Source organism: Nyctereutes procyonoides, unplaced genomic scaffold, assembly GCF_905146905.1.
Source record: "Nyctereutes procyonoides isolate TBG_1078 unplaced genomic scaffold, NYPRO_anot_genome, whole genome shotgun sequence".
NCBI lineage: Eukaryota > Metazoa > Chordata > Mammalia > Carnivora > Canidae > Nyctereutes > Nyctereutes procyonoides.
This window is the reverse complement of record NW_026575128.1, coordinates 2,251,583-2,259,253: the sequence shown is the minus strand read 5'-3', so window position 1 is coordinate 2,259,253 and position 7,671 is coordinate 2,251,583.

Below are 7,671 nucleotides of genomic sequence, written 5' to 3'. Positions count from 1 at the left end.
AGCCTCAGTTCCCTCACCAGCAGAGCCTGAGCCCCGCTTTTCTGATTCCCAAACCCCCGCTCCAGCCAGTCCTTGGGTGACCACAGGCACCCCCCTGCCACGTCTGGTCAGAGTCCCCTCCCTCTGCTTCTGAGCCCGAGCCCATGCCCACCCCTGCTCTGAATCTGTCCCCAAGACCACCAGACACAACCACACCCACTTAGAGACATCCAGTGACCTGTGATTTGGGGTTTGGGGGTTTGCACTTGTTATCATTGCCAGTTTGTCACCCAGGAAGCAAGACTTACTCAGGGTCACACCGCCAGGATGTGACAGCCAGGATTTGAACCCAAAGTTCCATTCAGGTTTCTCTGCTCAAGGCTCGCCTCTGCCTCTTAGATGGAGAAAACCCCCAAAGCTTTGCTGTTCCAGGAACCAAGCTTCACTCCTCCCCCCTCCAAAACACACTGATGTGCAACAACGTCACTTGGTATAGTGCTGCCACCTGCCGAGCAAAGTGGGGTGCAGCATCTCACCTCGAGTCCCCACTCTGGGGGTCAAGCCCTGGGGAAAACCCAATGGAGAAGCCCCAGGCTTCTCCAGTCACTTGACCCATGAAAACACTGAGGTCCCAAAGATGACCTAACCAAGCCACCCACCTTTGCTGACCCTTCCTCTTTTCTCACCTCCCGCTGCCCTGCTGACCTCCGCCCTCTACTCCCCTGACCTGCTTTGGGAAAGTTTTCTCTTCCCGGTTGCCAAACTCAACAGCCTCTTTGCAGCTCTCATTGTGTCTGGTGTTTCAACACCATTAGATGCTGTTGACCACCTCCTTCGGTGGCCTCCATGACCTCCTCGCTGCTGCTTCTCCTCCTGCCTCCCCAGCTGCTCCTCAGGCTCCTTTCTCTTGTGTTCCTCACGGTTCTGTCCTCGGCCACTTTCTGGGTTACTCTGTATGGCCATCCCCAAGGTGACCACTGATGTCCTAATGACTCCAAAACACACTTCCTCTCAGTCCAGACCTCACTGCTTAGCCAACCATCACTTGACCCATTTCTCCAACCTGCCTCCAGCAGGTCACCAACTCCGATGTCCTGCTGTGGCCATGCTGGTCGTATCCTAGTCTCCCAACCTGCTTGCCCTCCTGCTCCCACCGTGGGGAAGAGCCACCTGTCCTCCAACCCTCACCCCGGGGATCATTTTGCCTTCTCTCTTCCCTGTAGCCTCCACTTCGGTAGCCCATTTTTGAGACTGCATTTCACCCCTAATATCCATTCCCACTTTCTTCCTAGTAGTAGTAGAACCCCCCCCCGCCCCCAACTCTACTTAGACACACGGCCACTCAGAATAAAGACAACATTTCCGGGCCTCTTTTGTGGTTAGGTGTGGACACCTTCCAGAAAGTGCCCTCCTGCTCTTTCCTCCTCTCTGGCTGGGATGTTGATACAGCGGCCGGAGCAGCCTTCTTGGGACCATGAGGTCTAAGCCATGAGTGACGAAGCATTGAGGCAGAGAAGCCTAGGTATCAGCACTGTGATAACCACACCAGCCCTGGACCACCTACCTGGTGTATTTTAGCCAAGCTGCTGTCATTCTGTCACTTAAAGCCACTCACCTCATCCTAAATAATCCTAAATGTATAGCTCATTCAACAAGAGTGTCTATTTATGCCAGATGTTGTGTGCCACACTTTTTCAAACCAAATTTCTCTTAAGGCTCATTCCTCTGTCTTTACCATCTCTCCAGCGGACCCCACCATGCCACCTCTTTCCTGGGGCCCTTCTGTCGCCCTGAATCAATGTGACAGCCTTCTCAGTGGCTTCCATTTCTCCACTGCGACCCTATTGAATTCATTCTACTCATAGCAGTCAGAGTGATCTTTCCAAAAGACAAACCTAACCCTTTTCCCATCCTGCACAAAGACTCCATACCCCTTTCTCCGTTACCAACCAGGATCAAGTTCAGACTCCTCAGCCTGCCACTCCAGGGCCATCCCTCTGTGGCCCTTGTCTACTTCAAGGATGTCACTCACTCTTCTGACCACCACCCTACGTGCTAACACACTGACGTGTTGCCTTTCCCAATGAAGCCTTATTCACTCAGGCCACTTGGCCGTTGGACACACTGTCACCTGGGATTTTCTACTCTCATAGGCTCAAAGAGAGAAAGTGAATTACCCAAGGTGCACATCCACAGTGATGGCTGACTGACACTCTTCCCAGTTCCAACAGTTCTCTTCATACGTGTCCTCTGACATCTTCCCCGCCCACACCAAATATCCTGGGGCCTGGGATATCTGAGTTCTAATCTCAACTGAGTCACTTATTACTACCACCTGCTGTGGTAGAGACTGTTGGTTGTCCATCAAAATTTGCTCTGGACAAAGGATTTTGGGTGGCTCAGTGGTTGAGTGTCTGCCTTTGGCTCAGGTCATGATCCCGAGGTCCAGGGATCGAGTCTGGCGTCAGGTTCCCTGTGGGGAGGCTGCTTCTCTCTCTGCCTGTCTCTGCCTCCCTCTCTGTGTTTTTCATGAATAAATAAAATCTTTTAAAAAATCCATCCTTCTCATCTTCTGTGCTAATAGAAAGCATATTCCTCATTCTTCCTTGCAGCTATGCATGGTCCTGTGAGTAAATTCTTGTCAAGAGAATCTGGGTAGAAGTAATGTGTGTATCTGGGCCTTAAAATGTTGTACTTCTCTCCTTGCTAACTTCTTCCTTAGAGCTGGGCATGGAGGCGTCTGTGACTCAGCTTCCACTCCACAGACAAAGACACCCCCTCTCAAAAAAACCCACCAAAAATCCCCCCAACAAAATGCCAACCCCAAACACCCAGCCCCCAAAGAACAAAAGAGCCACCTTGGACTTTGAGTAGCTATCCTGGCTCATGAAGTTGGCGTCATGAATGGCAGAGCAACAAGAAGGAAGCAGTCTGGCTCTGAATGAGTCAAGCTAGAAATAAGGATTTTCTACTCTTTAAGGCACTCAAAAATTTTTCTGGTTCCCCTTGTACAGCAGCTGGGTTAACACTTAAATAGCTCTTATTATACATACTATCCTAAGTACATTAAATTCCATAAATTACTAGCTGTGTGGTGGTAGGCAAGTCACTTCGCCTCCACAAGCCTTAGCTTACCTGCCTCTACATAGCCTGGAATAATAATGTATCAATTCAGGTCACTGGGAGAATTAGGTGAGATATTATGGATCTGTACTGGATGACCTCACAAGCAGCCAGCTCATGTATTTAGGGCATGTGTTTAGGTGGAAATTTGAAAGACTTTGATGTGAAGAAGAGGAGGAGGAGAAAGAGAAGGAGGTAAAATATAACTATTTCAAAATAGTCATAAAAAACTGAAGAATTTTTTGGGATTTCTATGCTCATGCTCCAGTAAAATATCATTTTGTTTTGAATCATATATAGAGGAACAGGCATACTTACCCAAACTAAATGAAGGAGAGTTGGTTCCCCAAAGAGAATCTGGGGAAACCTTTTAGCAGGAAGATGACTGGGTTCTGGAAAGGCGTAAACAGCAAATGTCTACTTCTCCCTCTGGGTCTCCCTCTGCAGATACAAGAGCCCTGTCCTTCCACTGTTTACTTGGGACATAGTTTGAAGTCACCGTCCCCACACTGCCCTCCTGTTCTGGACCCTGTTACCAGCTGCTGCTTACTCGGCACCTCTTGTACTTATGTTGGCAACAGTGGCCACATATTGGGAACGTCCCTGGAGCCAGGCACTGTGCTGAGCCCACACACGTCAGCCTTTAGCTCATTTAATCTGACCGGTTGGGTGTGTATGTATTTATACCTATTTTATATTAGAAAGAAAAACAAAAACAGAGGCTCCAAGTGGTAAAGTGGCTTTGCCAGATGTCCTATATGTAGTTTGAAGCCAGAATTTTCATCCAGGTCTGTATGACCTTGAGAGCGGGGCTTGGCTCTAAGTCCCAGGGCCCAGACTGTTGACTGTGCTGTGTGCAGAGCCCCTGCAGAAGCACAACTTCACCTGCATCTCTGCCCATCTCTGAGGAGGGCCAGGGCCAGAGCATTCCTGTCCTTAACTTAAATCCAGAAGCTATGGAGGGGAGAATAAATGGAGAGATTTAATGACATAAAAATTAACAACTCCAAAAGCAAAATATACTTTAACCAAAGTCAAGTGACCAGCAACAGAATATTTGCAACATTTACAAAAGACAAAGGTTTACTATTCATAATACATAAGGAAGTCTCATAATACAGTAACAAAAAGACAAACAGCCCAGCACAAACACAGGCAAGAGTATGGACAAGTAACTCTTAGCAGAAGCAATACAAATACACAACATTTTTATCGATAAAGAAATAGAAATTAAACAAGATTTCTTTTCTTTGAATTCAGGGAGGTAACAATTTAAGCCACTGCTAACGTCCAGTGTGGTGGTCAAGGTCGTGAGCCAGCGGGCACCGTGTCATGGTGCTGGCAGGAAGGCGAGTGGGAGCAGCCGCTTCAAGAACCATTTGGCAAAAAAAAAAAAAAAAAGAACCATTTGGCAGTGGTTCTCCCAGTTTTCTTTGCTCGGATCTTCTGATCCAGTAATTCCCCTTCTAGGAATCCATTCCACAGAGATATTCCCAAGAGCGTTCAAGGGTAAATACAGGCAAGCCCCTTGCAGCATTAAACAGTGATAGCAAAATTCAGGAAAGAAGCTCAATTTCCATCAACAGGAGGCAGTTTGAGCAGGATTATGCACAATGCAGTCATTAAAAAGAGTAAGGTGGAGCCATATTTACTGACAAGAGGTTTCTAAAACATATTAAGTGAAAAAATTCCAATTATATAAAATTGTGTGATCCTATCTACGTGAAAAAGGATGTACGTGTATATAACATACGCATACATCATGTACACGTCGTATGTATGTGCGTGGAAAAACCTGTAGGGTCTTTGAATTTTCACTTGGGACCTTCTAAATTGCTTGAAATTGTTTTGCCTCAAGTGCATATTGCTTTTGACTAAAAGCAAAGCTTTTCCTCTTAGAAACAAACAATACTTGAGGCACCTGGGTGGTTCAGTCGGTTAAGCATCTGCCTTCGGCTCAGGTTGTGATCCCGGGGTCTTGGGATCGAGCCCCGCATTGGGCTCCCTGCTCATCTGGGAGCCTGCTTCTCCCTCTCCCTCTGCCCCTCTCCCCACCCGAGCTCTCTCTCTCTCTCAAATAAATAAACAAAAATCTTAAAAAAAAAAAAGCAATACTTGACTCATATTGTCTGCCAGACCAGGGTAGGCTGGGTGCCAGGGGGCTGCCTGGAGGTGCCAATTTAATGGCCGAGCTCATAGTTGGAACTTTTCACTAGGAAGAGGTAAAGGAGCAAGTTGGTCTGGGGACCACCCTCCGACGAGCTGTATAGGATTCTGTGCCCCGTCCCTGCCTCACCCCTGCTCTCTGGGGGGCAGCTGGACTTCCTGCTTATTGATGGCCAACAGCCCTCACCCTACAAATGAGAGCAACCTCTTCCCAAGAGTCCTGGGTATCAGTGAGTAGATCACTTGACCTCTTTGAGCCTCAGCTGCTGAGAAGGAGGCCAACAGAATAGAACGAGGCCAGTGACTACAGCCCCCTCCCAGAGTTGTGGTGGGGCCTGAGGAAGGTGTGCACAGCCAGCCTGCGGCCCCACAGGGCTGGCCCACCACATGCCATGGAAGCGTTGCATTTTCCTGCCCCCTCCCTCAGTCCAGCCTCACAGCCTCCCTGCACCTGCAATGTGGGAGGGGTAGGGAACATGGTCCTCCAGCGACTGTGTTTAGAGCACTCCAATAACGTGCCTCGGGCCACACGTTCACGGCAGAGCTACTAGCACTAGTGCTCTCAACTCTAGATCTCCAGCCTGGACTGTCTTTCCCAAGCCCAGGGCCGTGAAGCAGTCACTCTGACATTTCCTAATACCCGCTTGGTGCCCCATGGGGGGCAGAGGTGGGATGGTGATGAATCAGCTTCTGTCTCCAGAACCTCACAGTCTGGGAGAAAGGCTCCTCATCAACCCTGCCATGTGGTGAAACAGGCCCCTGGCAGGTGGAAAAGACCTTGGAGGGGGCCTTTCAGGCCAGGGACACACACAGGTATTGAGGCCTAAGGGGCCTGACGTGGCTGGACTGGAGAGTAGGAGGTGCCTGGAGGCTGGCTGGGACAAGGCTCTCCTTCTCGTCCCTGTGGTTGTGCTTCCCCACACCTGAGCAGCTCCCAGGAGCAGGGACTTGACATCACCTGCACTCATCCTCGGAAGGAGCCTTGCGGTGTCTCTATTGGACAGATGAGAACACTGAGTTCAGAGTAGATTTATTTCCTCTATCTGTCCCAGCACACTCCGGGCCTTGGCCTTTTACCTTGGTGTCCTCCCCCCGGGGTGGACCTACTCCTACCCTTTCACCTTGAGCTGCCTAGCAGCCCCTGCCTGGGACCCCTGGCACGTGACTCTATGTTGCAGCCTCTGTTGGCCCACACCTCAAGTCCCCGTGTGTGCAGGCAGGTGTCTCTCTAGACCAGCTGCCTGGGGTAGAATGTGTGGCTGTTCACCCCCAAATCACCCCAACCAAGCGGCACTGCACTATCTGCTACATGCTCGCAGAAACCCGGTCCCATTTGAATGGGATCAAAGGGATTAGCCTCCCCCATGTACAGAAACCGAGGCTCACAGATGCAGGGGTGGGTGGGTGGCGGTAAAAGAGGAGGCGGGAAAAGAGGGAGCACCTAGTGGGTGCCATTAGGTCCCATCATGCCTGCACACAGTAGGCACTCAACAATTGGGACTCAGTAATCCTGGCCCAGCACTGCCAACAGCGGTGGGGAGGTAGGGGTGGCATGAAGAGTTAGGCGAGGATGGATTAAGGAATTCAAGAGGATTATTTTTTAATCAGCTGAGTGGTCTAAGCTGCCTGGGAAAAACTAGGATCAGACTGCTCGTTTAATTTATTCCCCAAATGACTGTTGAACACTTCGATGAGCTGGCATGATGATGACGCTGGTGATCGAGGCTCTCAGTTATTTCTAGCATGTACCAGGTACTCACACCGAGTCTCATCAACCCTGTAAGGTCGATATTCCGCACTAAGATTTTTTGTTTGTTTTTCCTCTAACAGGGAAGGTACTCATCCAGCCTGGGACGAAGGAGAGGCAGGCGAGACACCTGGAGCACACATTTAAGGAGGCTCTTGCTGTGATGACTCTATGAGGCTGGCCTCACCTTGTCCCCACCTGCGCTTGTGGTGGACACTGGGCGCCCAGACCCCCTTCCTATTCATGGAAGGGGGTCCTGGTGGGTGGGAGTGCTGCTGGCAGACAGCTGCCACCAGCAGCTCCCTGAGGGATGGCTCAGCGGCGGAGACCTGCCTTGCCCACCGTCAGCCACCGCCTGAGCACCCCCCACCCCATGGGGCTGGCCAGGGCTCTTGTTGGGTCTGCTTCATAGCCTTCACTACTCACATCTGCCCCAGGCCTTCCCGTCCGCAGCTGCTGACCCTTAGGGTGCTCCCTACTAAGCTTGCAGGCTGAACAACAAGAGACTCTGCTTCCTGGGAGCCTCCATGTGCAACAGGGTTATTGTTCCAGCAACCCCTCGCTAGCTGGTTCAAGCACATTCTTTCTAAAGACCTGCATATTGTATAGCCCTCAGTGGTTGAGCATCTGCCTTCAGCCCAGGGCATGATCCCGGG